Here is a 20,838-nt window from a genome sequence, read left to right on the forward strand (position 1 = left end):
CTGAGCATCTGGTGCTTTGTGGGAATAGATGCAACACGCTTTCCAAGCCTCCCTTCCTCCCCATTCCCACTCCCTTCTTCCCTCCTGGCTTCCTCCTTCCTTTTCTTTCCCATCCTCTCTTCCCTCCTTTCCTTCCTCTCTTCCTCTTGCCCTCTTTCTGTCCCCTTTCTTCTTTCCCTCCCTCCCTCCCTTTCTCCCTCCCTCCCTCCTTACCTCCCTCCCTCCTTAACCTCCCTCCCTCCCTCCATCATTAAGAGCTTTCTATGGCCAAACACTATTTTATTCGTATTTACAGGTATAAAACCTACAGCAACAGCACAGGGACAGGCAGAATTGCAATCTCCATTTCTCAGATGACAAACCCAAGGCACAGAGAGCTAAGAGCTAGGCAGAGCAAATTTACCCACAGCTGAGGATGCATAGCTGTGTACGCCCAGGGCCTGGGACACTGTGAAATGGGAAGTTGCTGAGTTCATAGATGATTCTAGAGAGAAAGGGAAGCAGGGTGCCAGTAGGCAGATTTGATAGATGGATTTTTTTTTATAGCTTTTGAGGAATTTTAGAAGAGTTGTGACTTGCTGAGCCTCCTGCAACTCATTATGATTTCCTCCCTGATTCAAAGAAAATCATCACATTTGTCTGTAATTTTGTTTGTAATTTTGTATTCTTTACAAATATACAGAGAGTCCCTGAATGGTATGAGTTTCAGGCCTTCACAACATTTGTATGCTTTCTCATGACAAATGCCACATAACCTCTGTAGTATTTTCCAGGAGGAATGCCTTGGGGTAAAAGAATTTCTTGCTTTACAGCTTTGTAAAATGGTCAGTATGTTTGGACTCTGCTATCTAGGCTACAGCGCTACCAACTTCCCAGGCACCTGAAGAAACCCTTGTGTGTGTGTGCGTGTGTGCATGTGTGTGTGTGTGTGCGTGTGTGTGCGTGTGTGCGCGTGCATGTGTGTGCATGCGTGTGTGTGTGTGTGTGTGTGTGTGTGTTTGTGCATATTTTTGGAAAAGATATTACTATGTAGCTTGGGCTGACCTGGAACTTCCACTCTGGACACAGGAAAAGGAAAGGGCAGTTGGGAGTTCAGCACATGGTCACTTTCTAGGTTAGAATACTGTTTTCAAGTTTCTGAGTTCTGTGGCATTGAGCCTGTGAGTGAAACCCTTCTGAGTCTTCTGGGCATTGAAGTGAGAATTGAAATAGAACTTATCTTACACACAAGTTGCTTTGGTGAGCTAAGATGGTCCATGGGAAACCATTGACAGATGAAGACCTTTTAGAAATAGTCATTTTCATCACCTGCTAAAAATGTGAAGATAGCCTCCTGACGTGTGGGAAAGCCTGGGTTGAGCGGCCAGAGCGATTTCCATGGGGGCTTCGTATGTTTCCATGGGGGCTTCGTATGTTTCCGTGGGGGTTTTGTGTGTCTCTGCTCCCACCTAAAACAATAAGTACATGAAGTTTGTAGTAGGCACGTTTCATGATGATGTGTCCAGACACCAAAGATGGGTCCTGAGGGAAGAAGGGCTTATCTTGGCTCATGGGGAAAGCTTGGTGGCAGGAGTGTGTGTGTGTGGGTTTCTCACACTGGGAGGACCAGGGGCAGGAGTGTGTGCTGGGGTTCCTGGGAGACCAGGAACAAAGCTAGACTGGAGCATGAAGACTGGATGTTTTCAAAGACTTGCCCCTGCAAGCTATATTCTAAAATAGTGTCACCAGCCAGGGACCAGGGGTGCCAGGCTGTTTCTTTTTCTGTCAGGCCACAACCCAGCTCCCAAATCACGACACAGAGACTTATTACCAGGTTTGAATGCTCAGCCCAGCTTAGGCATGTTTCCGGCTAGCTATTTAAACTTAACATTTAAAGTAACCCATTTCTCTTTATCTACCTTTAACCTCAGGGCTTATTACCTTGCTTCTGAACATCTTACTCTCACTGTGGCTCTCTATCGGGTTTCTTGCCAGGTGTGTGTTGTTCTTTCCTCCCGAGCCTAGATTTCTCCTATTTATTCTCTCCGCCTGCCAGCCCCACCTTTCCTGTCTCTGCCTAGCTGTTGGCCACTGAGCTCTTTATTAGAGCAATCAGGCACCTTAGGCAGGCAAGGTGAAACAAATGGAACACATCTTTTCATAATTAAACAAATGCAACATAAACAAAAATGACACACCTTTGCATAGTAAAAGTAATATTCTTCGGCATAAGCAAATACAATACAGCTTTGCCTAGTTAAAATAATATTCCACAACAACCAAGTGTTCAAAGACATGAGCCTGCCAGATGACAGTTCACATTCAGAACATAACAGAACAAGCTGTCCCTCCCTCTTCCCCTCCCTCCCTCCCATCAATCACATATTCATATCCTAGACTATGCTATTGTGCCCTAGTGATAAAGCACTATGCAAAAGGTTCTTTAATGTCTGTGGGTCCTACATAGACACTAAGTTACTTATCTTTTTAAAAGTGTGTGTGTGTATAATCAGTTGTGAGCTGTCTGCCTTGGGTGCTGGGAAATTGAACTCAGGTCATCAGCAAGAGCAGCCAAGTATTTGTGATCCCTCCAGCCCCTCAGCTGCTGCTTTGCAGAAGGACTGTGCACAACCTCCTTCTGCATCATCTGCATAAACAAATAGCAATTGAACCAATGGTTGTCAGGGCTGGCCTCTTAAGACAGGCCTGGGTGATTAACTCTGTGGACCTACTGGGGTCAGGCAGGGGCTTGGAGTCATTCCTTGCTGAGTGCTCAGAATGTCTTGTAATTGGTACAGAAGTTTTCTTGGGGTTAGATTAATTAAACACTTCTGCAAGCGAGTAAGCAGGAGCCCTATGTGACCCAAAACCAAGTGTTTTCTGCACTGGCCCTGAAAGCTGACAGTATGATGGGGACATGGGGCACAAAGCTCCTCTCTCATTCCTGCCGGAGGGAGCACTTACCCCCAGTCAGAGGGTACCATGTCTTTGCAGATTTTGTCCTGGCTGCTTAGCTTCTCAGAGGACAGTCCCCAAGAGAATATCTTCTTCTCCATGTTGAAACTGCAGGCACTTTAGAGCTCTGGGAAGAATGTGCTATGTGCCATAATAAAAATAACACAAAGGTTTTCCTTGTCTACTATTCTCTGGAACAGTTTGGTACACAGCCTGACCAGGACTCCTATGGGTGTTTCGCTGGATTTCAGCTCTTATCTCTGAGTTCAGGGAAGCCCAGGCAGGCACATTCGTGAGCTTGGACATCTGACTTTCTGCTCACTCCTGCTACCTCATGAGAATTCAGGGGTAGTTTGACATTCACAGAACACTTGTGGCTTCTTCTGTCACTGCAAGTGAGCTTCTGAAAGGACCTTCAAGTGACATTATTCTTATATGTCTCGAGTCATACATGTGGCCATGCAGACATCTGGGTCTTTTTGTTTTGTTTTGTTTTTGGTGGGGGGGAGTACTTTGGGAACTTGGATTCAAAAAGGATTTCCTAAGAAATGTGTTTGATACTTCTCTAGGGTAAGGTTCAAACTGTGGTTTAAATTATTGCCAGCACACCTGGAATTTTTGAATGTGGAATTTGAGGGTTGAGTCCTCATGTTACAGGGTTAGCACTTTATTTCTGAGCTATCTTCTCAGCCTCCTGTAGGAATTTGTACATGCATGTGTGTATGCTTGTGCACATGTGAGTATGTGTGCATGTGCATACATGTGTGCATGTGTGTATGTGAGTGTGCCTATGTGTTTGTGCATGTGCACAAATGTGTAAGTGCATGCATGTGTGTGAGTGTGTTTGTGTATGTGAGTGCATATGTGTTTCTGCATATGCACGTGTGTGTAAGTATGTGTGCATGAATGTGTGTATGTGTGCATGCATGTTTGTGTGTGTATGTATCTCTGCATATGCACATGTGTGACTGTGTGCATGCATGTGTGTATGAGTGTGTGCATGCAAGTGTGTGAGTGCGTATGTGTCTCTGCATGCATGTGTGTGAGTGTGTGTGCATGCATGTGTGTGTGTGGTGTATCACAGTGCATGCACATGACATGGGCATGCTGGGGTATTTGACTGTCTCTGTGCATACAGAATCCAGAACAGGACATGGAGTCTTCCCCTATTGCTCCCCACCTTACTGACCTGAGACAGGGCCTCTCGCTGAACCAGAAGCTCACCCTTTCAGCTAGGCTGGCTGAATCATGAGTTCTTTGATCCACCCCACTTCTTGGGTTACAGGCATCTGCAGTCACACATAGCCTGTAATATGTGTGCCCGGAATTTGAACTTGAGCACTCATGCTTACAGGGCAAGAACCCCTACACACTGAGTCCCCTCCTCAGCCTGTCTCCATGTGAATTCTTTTTTTTTAAATTTATATTACAAACAAGCTTGTTTAAATGTCAATCCCAGTTCCCTGTCCCTCCCCTATCCCTCCCCAAACCCCCACCCTATTCTTTTTCTGCTCCTCAGGGAGGGTAAGGCCTTCCATGGGGGAATCTTCAAAGTCTGTCATATCATTTGGAGCAGGGCCTAGGCCCTCCCTGTGTGTCTAGGCTGACAGAATATTCCTCTATGTGGAATGGGCTCCCAAAGTCCATTTGTACACCAGTCCTAACTGACACCCATGTTCAGGGGTCCTAGGTCGGTCCTATGTTGGTTTCCCAGCTCCCCCTTGTTTGGGTCAGTTGTCTCTGTGGGTTTCTGTATCCTGTCTTGACCCCTTTGCTCATCCCCCATGTGAATTCTTAACACTTTCTTTCTATTTACATTGTACTTGTTTTGGGAATGGTGTCCAGTAGTTTTGTTAGTGACTAGTGTATTAGCTGTCTAGTAAAGGAGAAGGCAGCAGCTTGTTATCCAGGGAACAGAATGCTTAGTGTAAATTTCATTAACCCACAACTTCTGAAGTAGGAGAGCGAAGGATGCCTAGTGACAAGAGCTTTGCTCTTCTAATGATCATCTTCCTAGGATGAAATAAGCCAGTTCAAATAAGGGAGGGTATTCATGATTCCGTCTCTTCCAACAGACTGATGTGTTGAAATATTTCAACTGTTAGGCTGGCGCTAATCAGGCCAAGGTCATGGGTTTAGTTAACCTCAAAAGAACACCCAGGTTCCACTTTCTCCAGTAGGATTTCAGTTCAGGATCCCCGTTTTCCTTCAGAAACAGTCCCTTCCTTACCACACAGAACTCTGTTCACTCTGAGGGTGGCCACCCACATGCCCCCATTTCTTGTGGACACCATGATTGGCCAATCAGAAACCCAAACCCTCTGGTCATGCTGGGCGATCTATGTTGGTCTATTTGGGGTGAATCTCAGGACATGTGTGGGAGGGACAGACAGAAGGCTGTATGATTTCCTTCTGAATCTTTGTGCCAATAATACCTGACACAGATAAGTTAAGGAAGGAGCGTTCATAGCAGGGGAAGCATGGTGGGTGACAGTGGCATGAGGTGGCTGCCTGTTCACATGATGGCAGACAAGGGCAGAAGGAGCAAAGCCCAACCCTTAGTGCCCAAATTCCACCAATAGACTCTGCCTCTTAATGATGTCAGAATAGCTTCACAAGCTGGTGTCTACGTGTCCAAACCACGAACCTATGAAGGTAGGTGGGGGGTGGGGTAGGAGCCCAGATTCAAAACATGAGATGAGTCCATCCATTACTGGGTTATCATCTCTCTGTAGCCATGTCAACTCCATATGAGACATAAGGCTGAGCCAGAGGCAGGTCTGGGAAAGAGGGAGAGAAAGTCCTGATGCCATCACTTGAGGCCTTGTTGTGGCAACACCTGCTAGGCACCCTGGGTTCTTGCAGAAACCGTCTTTTGTGCTTATGCCAGTTGGAAAGATCGATCGATAGGAATCCCACGTTCTGTAGGCAGGAAGGGACAGCTTTGTTAAAGCCGTAGGAAATAGGAGCTTGGAAAACATATTCATCTCAGGTTTGTACACTCTGCTGAGGTTCCAGGGCATTTTTCACTAAGTTCATCAGTCCTTTGGTGTCCCTGTGAAGAGATCTAACTGAAAAAGATGTGGAAATCCAATACACTAATCAACACTATAGTTTTTTAACTTGCTGGCAATTTTCTGTGGATCATTAAATTCCCGGACATGAAACTTCCTCATTGATATGTGGGTCATGTAAAACAGGCTTGCACACAATCATTGTTACTGTGGTATCTCCATCCCTGAGTCCCTAGATGGCATTTGTGCTAGTCATGATAATTTTTCTCATTCTACCTTTGGCTCCATTCTTTAACACAGAGTGGTCTGCTGCATGCAACAAGATGATTTCTGTAAAACCTCACATGTGCACGCAAGGTTTTTTTCCAGCCTGGCTTTCTTTAGTACATCCCATAGTAATCAGAAAGGTTCTGTCATGGTTGTCAGGATTAGGTACTTCCCTAGGTTGCTAAGGATCAGACCTCGCTCAGAGGAGCCATTGCAGGGTGTGGTCTTCGAGAAATCCAGGAAACTGACAACAAAATGAATTGCTTTCGTAGCATCTTGGGAGATTTTGCTATCTTCCATCACTTAAAGAGTTAGAGAGAAGACAAGTCTGTCTATCCATGTCTGTCTGTCGTTCTCTCTTAAAGGGATGAGGGGGTAAGGTGTTGAAGCATGAGCACATTACTCGGAATCATGCTGACTTTCCCTTGGACTCAGTCCAGAATCCTGGAGTTCTTGCTAGGAGCTCCGACATGTCTCATAGGAAGCTGTTTTAAAGGCTCCTGCATTGAGCTGCACCAAACAATGCCCGGTAACTTCCACAAAAATGATAACTAACCGTGAGTACCAAATTAGACCCAACACTGAGTCTATTGTCTGAAGCAGGACTAACAGAAATCTTGGAAACAATGAAGAAGGTGCTTTTGAATTCTGATAGATATAATCGTTCCTTGGTTCATGCTTTAGTTAGTGTGTACTAACTAGTGTGTCATGACCAAATGCCCGACAAAAGCAGCCTAAGGAGGAAGGGTTTATTTTAACAGATGGTTGAGGGCACAGAACATCATGGCAGGGAAGGCGTGGTGACAGCAGTATGATAGGGACACTGAGTCCATAGCTAGAGAGAGATGAACACGCACATCTTAATGCTGTCTTGACGTTTGTCCCTTATTGGACCAAGAACTATAGAATCCTAGGAAACCCTTTCCCCTGATCATCTCCTTTCAGTCCTTTCAGGGTTTCTTGAAAACACACGACAATACCCCATCAGTGCCATGATGACCTTCTGATGGTTTTGTTTCTTACGTCTCCCCCCACCTACCCACCCCCCCTTCCACCACCACGACCCTTATATGACAGCTGCATTTCTGTAGACCTTCTCTCCCTATACCTCATCTGCTTGGCCATCTGGTAGCGACGTCCTATGCTTTAGCCAATGAGTACGTTTTATTATCTTGGCTATGGTCCAAAGCATCTCTTGAAACTGCAAGAAAGAAGATGGACATGGAGGTGTCAGCTGTCTCAGCAACGTCGGAGAACCCTGAGAATAAGATGAATGTGAAGGTAAGCAGAACCAAGAGGTGAGAGATGCCGCACCAGTAACAGAGTTTGAAGCCCTGGTCCACCTGTTCCTGAAGCCACCTGCCACCCTAGACTTCTTAGGTAAGTAAGTCAATAAGTAGCTGTTTTCCTCATAAGCTGGTCTGAATTGGATTTCTGTCACTTGTGGCAAAGAGAGCGCTGAGTTATACAAGCAATCAGAGCCCTGAGCTTTATTTGCTGAGGTCTCTCACCTGTATCCAGCATCAATAAGTCAGCAAATGAAATACTCAGGAGTCCACAGGCGAGAACCCAAGGAAATTTAAAAAGCAATTTAATGCAGAAGGAGTGGAAGGACTCCTTGGAGGTGGCTGTGTCCAGCAGATGGACAACTGAGGAGAAAGAGATGGAATGGCTTGCCTCTTGAGCAGCTGCAACTCCAACAGAAAATGGCGGTGCTTAGCACATGGCTCATATGCAAATTCCTCCCTGAACACCCAAGTGCTCAGGATGTCACTGAAAAACTATGTTCAAAGATGTTTCATCAATGGGGTCCCTTCAATTCTCTTAAAGTAATTGAAATAGATTTGTTTGTTGGGGATAGCACAAGTCATCATCAACTAGCTTCCCTCTGGGATCTGGACACCTTCCCAAGGTGGAACGCATACTTTAGTCAGCATTGCCTGTCCAAAGGCTACTTCGGTTCTTTGTTTAAGGCAGCTTGGGAGCCGGTAAGATCAAGTTCACATTCTTGCTTTGTTTCTTGTGGACATCATTCCATCTTTGAGTTTACCTCTATTGTCTTTCCATTTGCTTTCTTTCCTTTCAGATAATAATATGAATTATTATTATTATCATGTCTACTTACTGAATCCCTGCTCTTTGGCAGACACTACACAATGGGCACATTCCATTCTTACCTTGACTTCCTAGGTTCCCCCTCACCAGATACCAACAGAGAGATGAGGATACTGAGATACAGAGAGGTCAGGAGGTCAGAGAGCATGAAGTGGTAGAGCTGGGGCTCAGCTCCAGGCTTTTCTGACTTGAGAGTGGCTTCTTTACCTCTGCAGTGAGACCCTTGGCCAATGCACTGAAGCATTGACATCACCTGGGTACCCACACCTACTACATGGGAATATTTGCTGCAGTATCAGCTGTCCTGTCCACCCCCAGGTAGTTTTCCATTTGTTCTTGTGCATATGGGTGTATGTGGGCGCCAGAAGGCATCCTTGGGCATCATTCCTCAAGAGTTGTTACTTTGTGTTTTGAGACAATCTCACAGGGTTGGACCTTTCCCAGTAGGCCAGGCTGGTGGTCAATGAGCCACAGGGATCCACCTTCCACTTCATCCCCAGCATAGGGATTACAAGTTTGTGTCATCATGCCTGGCTTTTCAAAATCTGTGTCTTGTGGGGGTAGAACTCAGGTCTCCAAGCTTACATAGCAAATGCTTTAATGACCAAGATGTCTCCTCAGCCCTTGGCGTGAGTCTTATGTGTGTTTGTGAAGACCTTTGTCATCCAATCTTCCTGTAACAAGAAGATTCATTTCATGCCACTTTTAACTCTGGCTTGGGACTTTCCTGTCTTCCCAGTCTTGGCACAGTTGGGTCTACACTTTAAACACGCTTAGCTACATGGGTCCACAGCCAACAAGTCTCCTTCCACCATGGCCCCTTTTCTAATTGTTTTACCAATGAGTTGAGTGGCTCTGGAGGCATCTGTCAGTGGCTGTCCAGTTGACGATGATGCATTTTGAGAAATGAGATTTGGGGTCATTCTGGGGCTGGTCCAGCTTCAATGTATAAATGTGGCTTATGGGTCAGATCTTTTGACAGGTTCAGAATTACTTTAATAATGCGGAATTGGAAGCTATTGATTGATTCCAAGTCCCCACAAATAAAAGTACTCGTTTGGAGAGTTCTGCACCAATTGGAAATGCCCACGTGAAGAAGGAGAAGAAAAAAGCCACCTTGATTTATAGGCACCATCTCTCTTCCCTTTTCCTTTTCTTCTTCACTATTGTAAGTTTTAAGAAGCATTCATGGACTAATGGCTCCCTGAATGTCTGTTCCTTGAACATCTTTAGATGAGGAGAGGAAAGGCTAGAAATAAGAAGTCGCCACCGAGTACTGCTCTATGTGTCAACGTGATTGGATTTGTGAAATGTGACTTGCTCACTCACCCCTATAAGGAAGTTTCTAGAAAGGACTAACTGAAGAAGGAAGAGACACCCTACATATCGGGGAGGCACCATCCTGTAGACAGGGGGCCTGGACTGAATAAATATAAAAGGATCAGTCCAGGTGAGAGCCTGCAGTCCCCAGCCTCCTCTCTCTGCTTTCCGGTCTACAGGTGTGTGGCATCCCAATGTCGTGTTCCTATGTGCACGGGCAGTGCCCTGCCTTGCCCACTGTGATAGACTGCACCCTTTCAAACTGTGAGCCGAAACAAGCCTCTCTTCCCTTAGGTGGCTCTGCAAGTACTTTGTCACTGCAGTGGAAAAGGAAACTGACACAGTCTTAACTCGAAGCTGAGGTCTGTTGAGGGTGAGGACATGAGTGAGGTGCGGGCTCAGGACAGGCTTCCTGCTTAGACCCTCATGGTCTTTCTTGTCTGCTGTGCAGACTGGGTCAGGTGGCGTAACTCTTCCTTGCATTTGTCTCCCTAGGAGGAAAAGGAATATAACCTAGGCTTGGGAGGCAGTTCAGTCCACACACTGCTCGCTACTGAAAGATCCTCAGCACCCGTGTACAAGCCTGGCTTTGGTGATGCCTGCTTGTAATCCCAACACTGGGACATAGAGACTGGTGCCTGCTGGGCAGCCCGTTTAGCTTAAAGGTGACTCAAAGCCAGTGAGAGACCATGCCTCAAAGGAGGTGGACAGCAGCTGTGAGGTTGATGTCTCCACAAACAGGCACAGACCACATGCATGTCTACCCAGCACACATAAATATACACATTTGTACCTTCACAAGCACCTATATACAGATAAGAATGTAGTCATCTTCCCTTTTGGTGATGGAGAGATCAAAAGATTTCATCAGGGCTGGAGAGATGACTCAGCAGATATAGACTCATACATGGTGACACATACATATATGTAGGTGATGGAATGCACATGTAAAATAAAACAAATCTATCAAATGTGTGTACTTAGCACCGGATACATGCTCACTCTCATCCTGGCTACTCCAGGACACTTTTAACATTGACTCCTGTTGCCTCAGGCTTCTGAGTCTGTTTTCTTAGCTCTATTTACTACATTGACCCCACTGAGCCCAAGGCACAGAAACCTGGGAGTGATGGGGGACATCCTTCTGTATATATGTGTCTCTTATTGGTTGATGAATAAAACACTGTTTGGCCAATAGAGGCAGGAAGATAGGTGGGGCTAGGGGACCAGGAGAATTCTGGGAAAGAGAAGCCATGTAGCCGCCAAAGGAGGAACAGTTCTGGGCATTCTCAAGTAAGCTAAGACCACATGAAAATACATAGATTAATAGTTGTGGGTTAATAATTAAGAGAGAAGGAGCCAATAAGAAGCCGTAGCCATTGGCCAACAGATTTATAATTAATATAGTCTGTGTGTTTATTTGGGGCTGAAGGGAGGCGGGACCTGGCTGGAAAAAAAAGTTCAGCCACATGGGAGCAGCACCCAGATACCCTGCCACACTCAGTTATATGAGGACACTTGTTAGGTCAGACTGCTAGGGTTTAAATCTTGCCTCCAGTTACTGACCAAGAAACCTCTGACTCTGGGCTTCAAGCTTGTCTATTTACATTACTAATAGGGTCTCTGGGGTGGAGTTATGTCGAGGCTCATAAGAAATCATGTGTGTAACACCTCTCTGAACATGGTGAATGTTCATTAAAAGCCGCTGCCATAGTTACTGTTGCTTTATCAGTTATGTCCCCGTGAAGTCGGACCATAGTTCTCCTACGCCCATACTCTGTCAGTTCTTATCGAACGCAAAGTTAAGATAAATGTCCAAAACATAACCCCTCCCCCCGCAGGACCCAAGGGTGATAGATGAGAAGAGAGCTGAGCTGAGGAACTCATCACGCTTTAAGACTTTTGTGGATGTATTTTTGGCTAATCTTGGGATGGAAATGGAGCTTATCACCATAAAACAAGAAACAGAAAACAAGCGATTGCCTACCAATCAAAGGGAATGGCACAAAATGTTCCACAAAGGTAGCAAGGTTGTACTTCCAGACACCCTCAAATTGGCATCTTTGCTATCTACTTGGACCATATCAGCTTGTAAATGGGATGAACAGGAAGCAAACGAGGGGGAAAACTGGTAGCTATGAAATTAACTCCTCGGAAGCCAGCCCACAGATATCGTTGACTCTAAAACCCTCAGGAAACAGCTGAACTCAAGTTGTAAGATGCAACACTGGCTAGGCAGCATCATGGCCGAGGATAGATAGGACAGAGCCATAGAGAGCCACATAGGAAAGGGTCTCTGCATAGCCCAGGCTGACCCTCGTCCTGGACTCCCAAGTGCTGCAATTACAACGTTGTTTTGGATAAGTGGTTAGAGATAGCCACTCTGAGGAAATCATTTTGAGATGTGTAGGTGACAATAGGGAGTGTACTGTATGGATATATGTGCTGTCTGTACTGTATGGATACCTAGAGGCCCCAGGAAGAACGAGTGTAAAAGCCCTGAGGTAGGATGATACTGGTATGTGTGTGTGTGTGTGTGTGTGTGTGTGTGTGTGTGTGTGTGTGTGCACGCGTGCGCGCGCGCATGCTCATGCTTGTGACAGACACTCAGGAGGCTAAGTTGGCAGGAGCAGAGTGAGTGATGGAGTCAACACGGAGTGGTGGGAAAAGTGCACTTGGCAGTTACACAAACTTGTTTGAACGCTTAGCATTCTGAACAAGTTATTAAATTCTCCCAAGTGTCTGCATTTCCATCAGCAGCACGGAACCACAGGACCAGCACAATGGTCACGTGCAATTAGTGAGGCTATTTGTGGAATGTGCTTGATAAAATCCCTATAGAGATGGCTCTGTTGGTGAACTGCTTGCTGTTCAAGGACCCCAGTTCCATCCGCAGCATCCGTGGAAAAAGCCAGACATGGATGTGGAACCTTGGCATCCTGGTGATGGGGACCTAGAGAAAGGAGGATCCCTGGCGTTCCCTGGTGAGGCAGCCCAGACTACCTGGTGAACCTCTGGTCAACAAGGTGAGCAGTGCCTAACACTTGATGCCTGAGAGTTGAGGTTGACCTCTGGCCTCCATATGCATGTACATATATGAACACACATGCATATACAGTACCTGAAGGGTAACAAATGTTCAAACCATTGTAGCTGGAAACATTACTTGAAAGATTCAGATACTTGTGAGTGCAAGGAGTCAGGCTAAGCTCCTTGTCCAGTTCCTCTGTGTTCATTCCCTATCTGCTGTGTGTGTGTGTGTGTGTGTGTGTGTGTGTGCGTGTCACACACACACACACACAGTCATCAAACTATGCCTTTGCTCTTGGAGAGGTGAGTTTGGAGGGGGACACACAGGGAGGAGGAGCTCTGTGTAGGTAGATAGGATTTGAACTCCATAGGTTGAGGAACTTCCTAGGCTTCTCTTTATTTCATGGATTGCATTAAATCTTGAGCAGCCAAATTTTGCAGAAACTCCTGCTTCTACATCCCACCCCCCCACCCCCAACTCAGTCTAGGCTCTAACAGAATTTGTATTGATGGCTTAGAGATTTGATAAATAACCTGTGGAGTTTTCTGCCACCAAGTGGGGGGGGGGGGAGGAGACCACCCAGTACTTCTTATCTCCAGGTTTATCATGGAGTTAGGTGGAAAAGTCAGAGGCATTGTAATGAGACTAGGTGAATAAACAAAAGGATGTTTGCGTGACTCCAGGGGTGGGAACCAGTAAAAGACATTCTTCAGAGCGATATTTAGTATTCATGAGTTTCTGCAGCAATCGCCTGATTTTTTTTTTTTTAAAGCACATTATTGAGGCTAGCAAGTACATTTGGTACTTTAAGACACCATGGGAACACGCAAAGGATGGGAAATGTACTTTGAAAATAAACACTCTCAGAAGGCTTAAGCCTGGAAACTGTTGTTTCAAATGTCCCCAGATGTGTTGCCATTGTGGCAGTGAATTGCGATTTTGAAGCAATATGATTTTTAACAAACATTACAAAATTTATACATGAATGAATAGAACTGTTGTGACTGTCAGGCTGGTCTGGGAAGATCCTCAGGTCTGTCCCGTGCCCTCAGATGCAGTGCCTACACTGAGGAGAGAGGCTCAGGGCTTAGAGGGAATTAAGCTGTCAGGAGTAAGTTCATTTCCTGAGCAGATGAGTCTGTAGGTTTCCTAGATTATAAAGGATAATTAAAAATACTCACTAGGAGACAGGTGTGGCCAGTGTGGGCTTTCCTCCTTCTCTGAAAGCAAATTTGACATTTGGAAAGTTCTAGAAGCCATTTAGATTCTTGTCTAAGAAGTTGGTCCTAAAAGCTGCACAGTGAGAACAAACTCTTGTCCTCCCCTCCTCACAACAGTGTTTATTTCCGTGTCTATGAACAACAGAGTTTTGACCTGCTTGCTGGTTAAAGCTCAAAGCTGCAAGCAGGTGATTTTGAGGGAGTGTGTGTGTGTGTGTGTGTGTGTGTGTGTGTGTGTGTGTGTGTGTGTGTGCACGCTTATGGGTGCGTGGATAGGTATGCACATGCACAGTACACATGTGAAAATCAGAAAACGGCCTCAGGTGTCATCCCATCCTTTGTTTGAGACAAGGTCTCCCATTGGCCCGGAGCTTCTTTGCGTAGGCCAGGCTGGTTGGTCTATGTGCTTCCGGGTCCTTCAGTCCTAGCTTCCAACTTACCACACTGGGGTATAGGTGAAAGCAGTCATGATCCCCAATTTTTACATGGGTTCTGGAGATCCGAACTCTGTTTCTCACACTTATGAAGTAAGGTTTTTGTTGAATGAGCCAGCTTCTCAGCCCCAAGGGTGGGGTTTGAAGGGTCTGGGCAGTTTGAAGACCCTCACTTCCAAATGTGCACATATTTCCTAGGCAAATATCAGCAAGCTATGCCTCCTGAACTGAGGGCAAAGATTCTCACCTAACACCTGGGTGAGGAGTCCCTGTGAGAGGAGGCTCCAAGGGGAGGGACCAAGGCTTCGTGGTGAATTTGCCTGCCAACCCCTCACCCCCAGCTTCCAATCTTGCCATGTTCATTTCAGAATGATCTCGCAACTGTTTGTCTTTGCCTATGCAACCCCCAGACATCTTTTTCAGACCTTGGCCATTGCTTGTGGGCTTTTTGGCTTCTCATGGACACTTGCCATTCCTTTTCTTAGGGCAGCCTGAGGGGGTCCTGTTGTACATAGAGGATTGTCATTTCTCAGCTTAAAGCTCTTCAGTTGTCTCCCTGTGGGTGTCTGAGGTTGTACCCCCGGCTCTCCAGATAGGGACGTCACCAACTGTCACTTCCTGATACTGTGCCATGGTTATTACTTCACGGCCTTTGTCAAGTGTGACTATTTGTTGTTGTCTCTCTACTATGCTGTAAGTATCAATGTCAGGACTGTATCTATTTTATTTGCATGTGTTCAGTTAAAGATAGCTTTTCCTGTGTAATAAATATTCGATTGTATATCAAATGAGAAGGGATTTGACAAGCACGGTGTGCTTTTTTAGGTCAAAGTCAGACAACATAATGAGAGGTTTACCTGGCGGGGGGATGTTTGGGCTGAATGGAAGGCAAATGTCCAGAGTGAACCTTCTAGAATGATTCCAAAATGGGTTCATCATTTAGAGTAAGTGTAGAGTCTTCACACGTTGCAAATGTAAGAAAAAGAAACCCACACATGCTGCTGGTTGTTACATAGGTTTTGGCATCTGTTGAACATTCATGTTTATGTCTGCAGTGACATCATCCGTCATGAGAAAGTTTTCAAATGTGACGTAAGCGAGGGCATGTGTGGCGAAGAACAGGAGGCTTGTGACATCACTGTAGCAATAACAAGAGCGCCAGAAGTCACTGGATTGCTGCAGTGTGGTGCTTGCCTCTCTGTAGAAGTCACTGGATTGCTGCAGTGTGGTGCTTGCCTCTCTGTAGAAGTCACTGGATTGCTGCAGTGTGCTGCTTGCCTCTCTGTAGAAGTCACTGGATTGGTGCAGTGTGCTGCTTGCCTCTCTGTAGGAGGCCCTGGATTGCTGCAGTGTTTCTCTAGCTTGCATGAGGCGCCAGGTTCCATCTGTTGCATAGTTGGCCTTGGTGACACTTGCCTGTGATCGCAGCACTCAGGAAGATGAGGCAGGTTATCCAGAGCATCAGAAGTTCAAGGTCATCCTTGGTTACATAAAGAGGTGAAGGCCAGCCCGGGGTACATAAGACAGCTTCTGCCCCAAAGAAACCCACCAAACAAAAACCCTCTAAGGGATGGTAATTGGTAATAGTTTGTCCTGGCTGCTTGTTAGACAATGAAACAGGTCCTGCAAGGTAAACAGTGATCATTTCTCCATGTGTACTGGCTAGTTTTGATGTTAACTTGTCACAAACTCAGATCCACTTGGAAAAAGGAACCTCAACTGAGAAAAAGCATCCATCACAATGGGTTGTAGGCAAGCACAGGGTGCGCGCGCGTGTGTGCGTGGTCATTTCCTTTTCTTTTTAAAATTGTATAAACTTTATTATAAAAAACCTGAAAACCAATAAGGATATTGTTTATCAAAATTAATCAGACCCAAAGTCTTTATAACTTCACAAACTCAGATATGTGCGAAATGGTGAAATGGAGGTGGTAAGGCTCTGCATTGCATTTTACACTTTCAGTATTGAATTATTTTTACGGACTTACCCGCCACCCCAAACAAACAAAATCCATAACAGAACCAGAAGTAGAAAAGAAGTTAACTTCATTTCCTCTTTGTAACTTGCATCCATTGTCTCATTCAGTCCTTCCTCATCGTCTTGTATTTAGCTTTGCTTGCTCTCATTTCTTCACGTTGTACTGCACCCATGTGAGCATTTGTTTATACATATACATGTACTGTTGCCTAGATTCTGCACTTGAGAACAGACATGTAGCTTATTACTACCTGAGATTGTGTGACCTCACTTAACATTGTACATTCTACATCCATTATTTGTCCTGAAAAAAAGTTTAACTTCATTTTCTTTAGAGTGAGGTGGTGGTCACATGTATACCAAATTTTCATTATCCACTTATTTATTTGTCCATGGATAGTTGGGTTGTTTCCAACTCTTTGCTCTAGCGAATACAGTAGCAATCTTGCAGATATCTTTATGGTGGAGCATGGAGTTCTTTAGGAACATGCTTGGGAATGGAATGACTGGGTCACATGGTAGTTCCATTTTCAATTTTTTGAAAAATCTTCAAACTGATTTACACAACAGTTGTATTAATCTGTACCCTAATCAACAGTGACTAAGTGTTCCTTTTCCTCTACATCCTCCCCAACATTTGTGGTCAGATTTGTTGAGGAGGGTAGCTCTGAGTGGGTCGAGGTAGTATTCTCCAAAGCATGGCTAGGGATTTTTTTTTTAAGACTTTAAAAATCTAGTTATTAAATGTTTGTGTTTCTCTCTTGTGAAGACTGTCTATTTGGGTCATTTGCCTGATTGCTGATTGGCAGTCTTCCTTGGTATTTAATTCCTGCAGTTATTTGCTAATTCTTGGTATTAACCCCTCTTCCAAAGCACACCTGGTAAAGATCTTCTCCCCTTCTATGGACTCTCTGTGTCCTGCTGGCTGTTTTTATTTCCACTGAGTCCGATATATTGATACTTGGGGCATTTACTTGGGTGATGATTGATGGAAGAGGACCCAGCTCACTGTAGGCAATGCCACCCTGGGCAGGGTGTCTTGGGTTCTATAAGACAACAAGCTCAACAAGCCAGAGAGGACAAAGCCTCTGCATCAGCTCCTGTCTGAGTGACTTCCCTCATGTGGAAGGTATGCTCTAAGGGGAATTAACCCTTCCCTCCCCAATTTTCTTTTGGTCATTGCTGTTTTATCAAGGCAGTAGAAGCCCAACACCACACATTGCTGTCTCTCCTAGCAGATGATGCTAGTGTAAAGATCTCATCTAAGGTCACATGTCTAAGGTAAGATACAGGCTGAGAATCTAGCTTGAAGCTTCCTGACCAGTCCTTTGATCCCCTACAAGAAATGTGGCATCCATTTGGTTTAAAGTTCTGAGTGAGTGATGAGCACAGGCTGTTTCAACTTCCTCCAGTTCTTTGAAAAGTTCAGGCACGTCTTTCACTCCAAGGCAACACAGTTTCTGTGGCTGATGAATGAATCCCCACAGTCTGCAATTTTCCAGTTATCTGCCTGGCAACAGGCCTTATACAAAAATATCATGCCCCACAAGGACTGTTTTTTTTTCCCTCTCAGAGCCGTTTGCAAGAAAAGTTGGTGCTATTTTAAGAATTCCCTTCTATTATTGACAGGCTCGCTGTCTTGCCTTCAACATCTAATTTCCTCATTGTAAACATCTTTTGACTTTTCTTTCTCTTTTAAGCTTCCTTGTTATTGGTCTTGGAACAGCACATTTCCAATGCTGATGCTAACAACACAGGCACAGTTATAGCATCACTTCCAGAAAAAAGCCCAAAGAAGGCTAAGAACTAAACGTGTATCTGGCTAAACGAGGAGCCTCATGACTTTACTAGGCATGGGAGTACCTCCCTGTTCCATCCACTTCCCTAAGGATTTCCTGTGTGCGCTGTGTGGGTGTGTACACATTTCTGTGTGCACGTGTTTGGAGGCCAGAGGCCGCTGGCGGGTCTCTTCTTCAACTATTTTCTATCTTATTTTTTGAGACAGGGTCTCTTATTGAACCAAGAACTTGCACATTTAGTAAGATTATCTGGCTGGCAAGTCTCAGAAATCACCTTATTTCTGTCTCCCTTGTGCTGGGGTTCAAATGACACCATGGCCACTTTTCTGTGGGCAAACATTTGAATTCAGATCCTCAGGTTAGCATGGTACCTGGGACCCCGCATCACCCACAAATAATTATTTTTACATGTATTTAATGTGTGTGTGTGTGTGTATGAGAGAGAGAGAGAGAGAGAGAGAGACAGACAGACAGAGAGAGAGGGAGAGAGTTAGAGGACAATTTACAAAAAACAGTTCTTTTTTCTACCAAGGACCGAACTCAGGCTGTCAGGCTTGGCAGCAAGCTCCTTTACCAGAGCCATCTCAGGTCCAAGTGCTAGGATCTTGCTGTCACCTCGAGAATTCTAGGAAAGTAGAGGCAGGAGGATGGAAGCCTTAGGAGGGCCAGCAGAGTGTTGAGATTTCTTTCTCCTTTCTTCCCTGTCTGTCCGCCCCCCATCCCCGCACACACACACACTCCTTACCCTCTCTCTTTCTAGGTTAGCTCTCACTGTATAGCCTTGACGGGTCTAGATCTTGCTAGGTAGATCAGGCTGATCTCAAACTTCAAACTCATGGGGATTTGCCTCTACCTCCCAAGTGCTGGGATCAAAAGCATGCATCCCCACACCCTGCTGCCCAGGGGAAGAAGTGGCTTGGAGCCTCCAGGGGCAGTATAGTCCTATTGACCCGGTTTTAGATTAGATCATCTGTTCTCAACCTGTGGGTCTCAACCCGCTTGGGTTTCCTATATCAGGTATCCCGCATATCAGATATTTACACTAGGATTCATAACAGTAGCAAAACTACAGCTATGGCGCAGTAATGGAGTAACTCTGTGGTGGGGATCAGGACCGCGGCAGCGTGAGGAGCTGTTAAAGAGCTGCAGCATTAGGAAGGCGAGAACCACAGGACTAGGTGTTTGTTTTTCCAGAGCCGGATGCAGGGGCTGCTTGGCAAACAATGTGGTTGCACCAGGGCTGTCCGTGTGTTGCCTCGGTTCCCTAGGGTTCTAGTAGCCTTGGACAATGACTGGCACTGTCCCAGGAGCACCCACTGGGATCAGTGGGCTATTTATCCTTCCACACACTTGGCCCCTTCTCTCGGTGTGTGATGCCTGTGAAACTTGTCTTTTACAACTTGTAGATGGAATAATATCATAATATCATGTGTGCTACTTAACTTGTTTTTTTTTTTTTTTCCTCCCTTAACAACATCTTGGAGATATTTCTACATGAATGCCTGTGGGGTCATCTTACTCTCTTTAGATTTTATTATGCAGAATGGAGATTCTATAATGCGTTTTATCATTTCTCTGTAAATGGACTTTTTGATTGTTTCTACTTTCTTTTTTCTATTTCAAACAACACAAAATTGAAAAATGTATCTTTGGGTGTCTGAGTGTGCATCTCTGGTACCTTTTAAGATTTTCTCTGTGTAGTGGGTTTTGTTCTTGGCTCCTCCGCCCCCTTCAGCTTATTTGCCACCATGTGCCTCTGTGCTTACCTGCACCGTTTTTCTTTATTGTGCATGGGTTTAGCTGAGAATCTCCCAAGGGTCTTAAAGCCATTGTCTCTTCACAAATGACTTTTGTTTTGGCTCATCCGTTTTCTCCTCTACTTTTCATCCATCCACTTTTTCCCTTTAAGATATTTTATTAGTTCCTTGAGAATGGCTTGCAGCATGCTTTGATAATATTCACTCTCCATCCCCAAATGCTTTCCAGATCCTCTCTTCCTTCTCTACTCACCCAACTTTTTGTTCTGTTTTTTTAAAACCCACCGGGTCCAGTTTGTGCTGCCCAAATACTTGTGGGTGTAAGATTCTCCACTGTGGTGTGGTTGGCTTACCAGGGGCTTTACTCCTCGAGAAAACTGATTCTTCCTCTTCCAGTGCCCAACAATTGCCAGTAACTCTACAGCTATGGTGGGATTATGTTTCCAACTCCACTCTCTTCCCTGGAACTTAGTCTGACTTGAGCTAGCACAAGTCTTGTGCATGCAATTTTAGCCAGTTTTTGACTTCTCAGCCCTGCAAGATCTGGAAGCACTTCCTCCCAATTTAAAAATTTAACCATAAGTCCTCACTTTTTTTTTCCCAAAAATAGAAATATAATTCAACTGTTTATTCTGCCTTTCCTGGCCAATAGAGAGGAGTCATTGACCTTCTCTATATGAAGAGTTACACCCCAAACAGAGGTGAGGGTTCCCCGTGACTTAATATTTTCCAGCATAAAGAGTGAAGTTGTTGGGCACTTAAACAACAGCATTTATTGGTGCATTATTTCCTCCAAGGAGTAACTTGATGAGTCTTCCAATAGTGGACAGTGGAGTCTTACTGACCCTGGGTAACAGCACAGAGCTCTTACTGTTCTCGCAGAGGATCTATAGTATGAGGGCCTGGAATCCAGTTCACTCTCTTTTTGGGGTTCTTTCTACACACTGTCAAATTTAGCTTGCTTGTATT

This window comes from Phodopus roborovskii, unplaced genomic scaffold (genome assembly GCF_943737965.1).
Source record: "Phodopus roborovskii unplaced genomic scaffold, PHOROB, whole genome shotgun sequence".
Classification (NCBI taxonomy): Eukaryota; Metazoa; Chordata; class Mammalia; order Rodentia; family Cricetidae; genus Phodopus; species Phodopus roborovskii.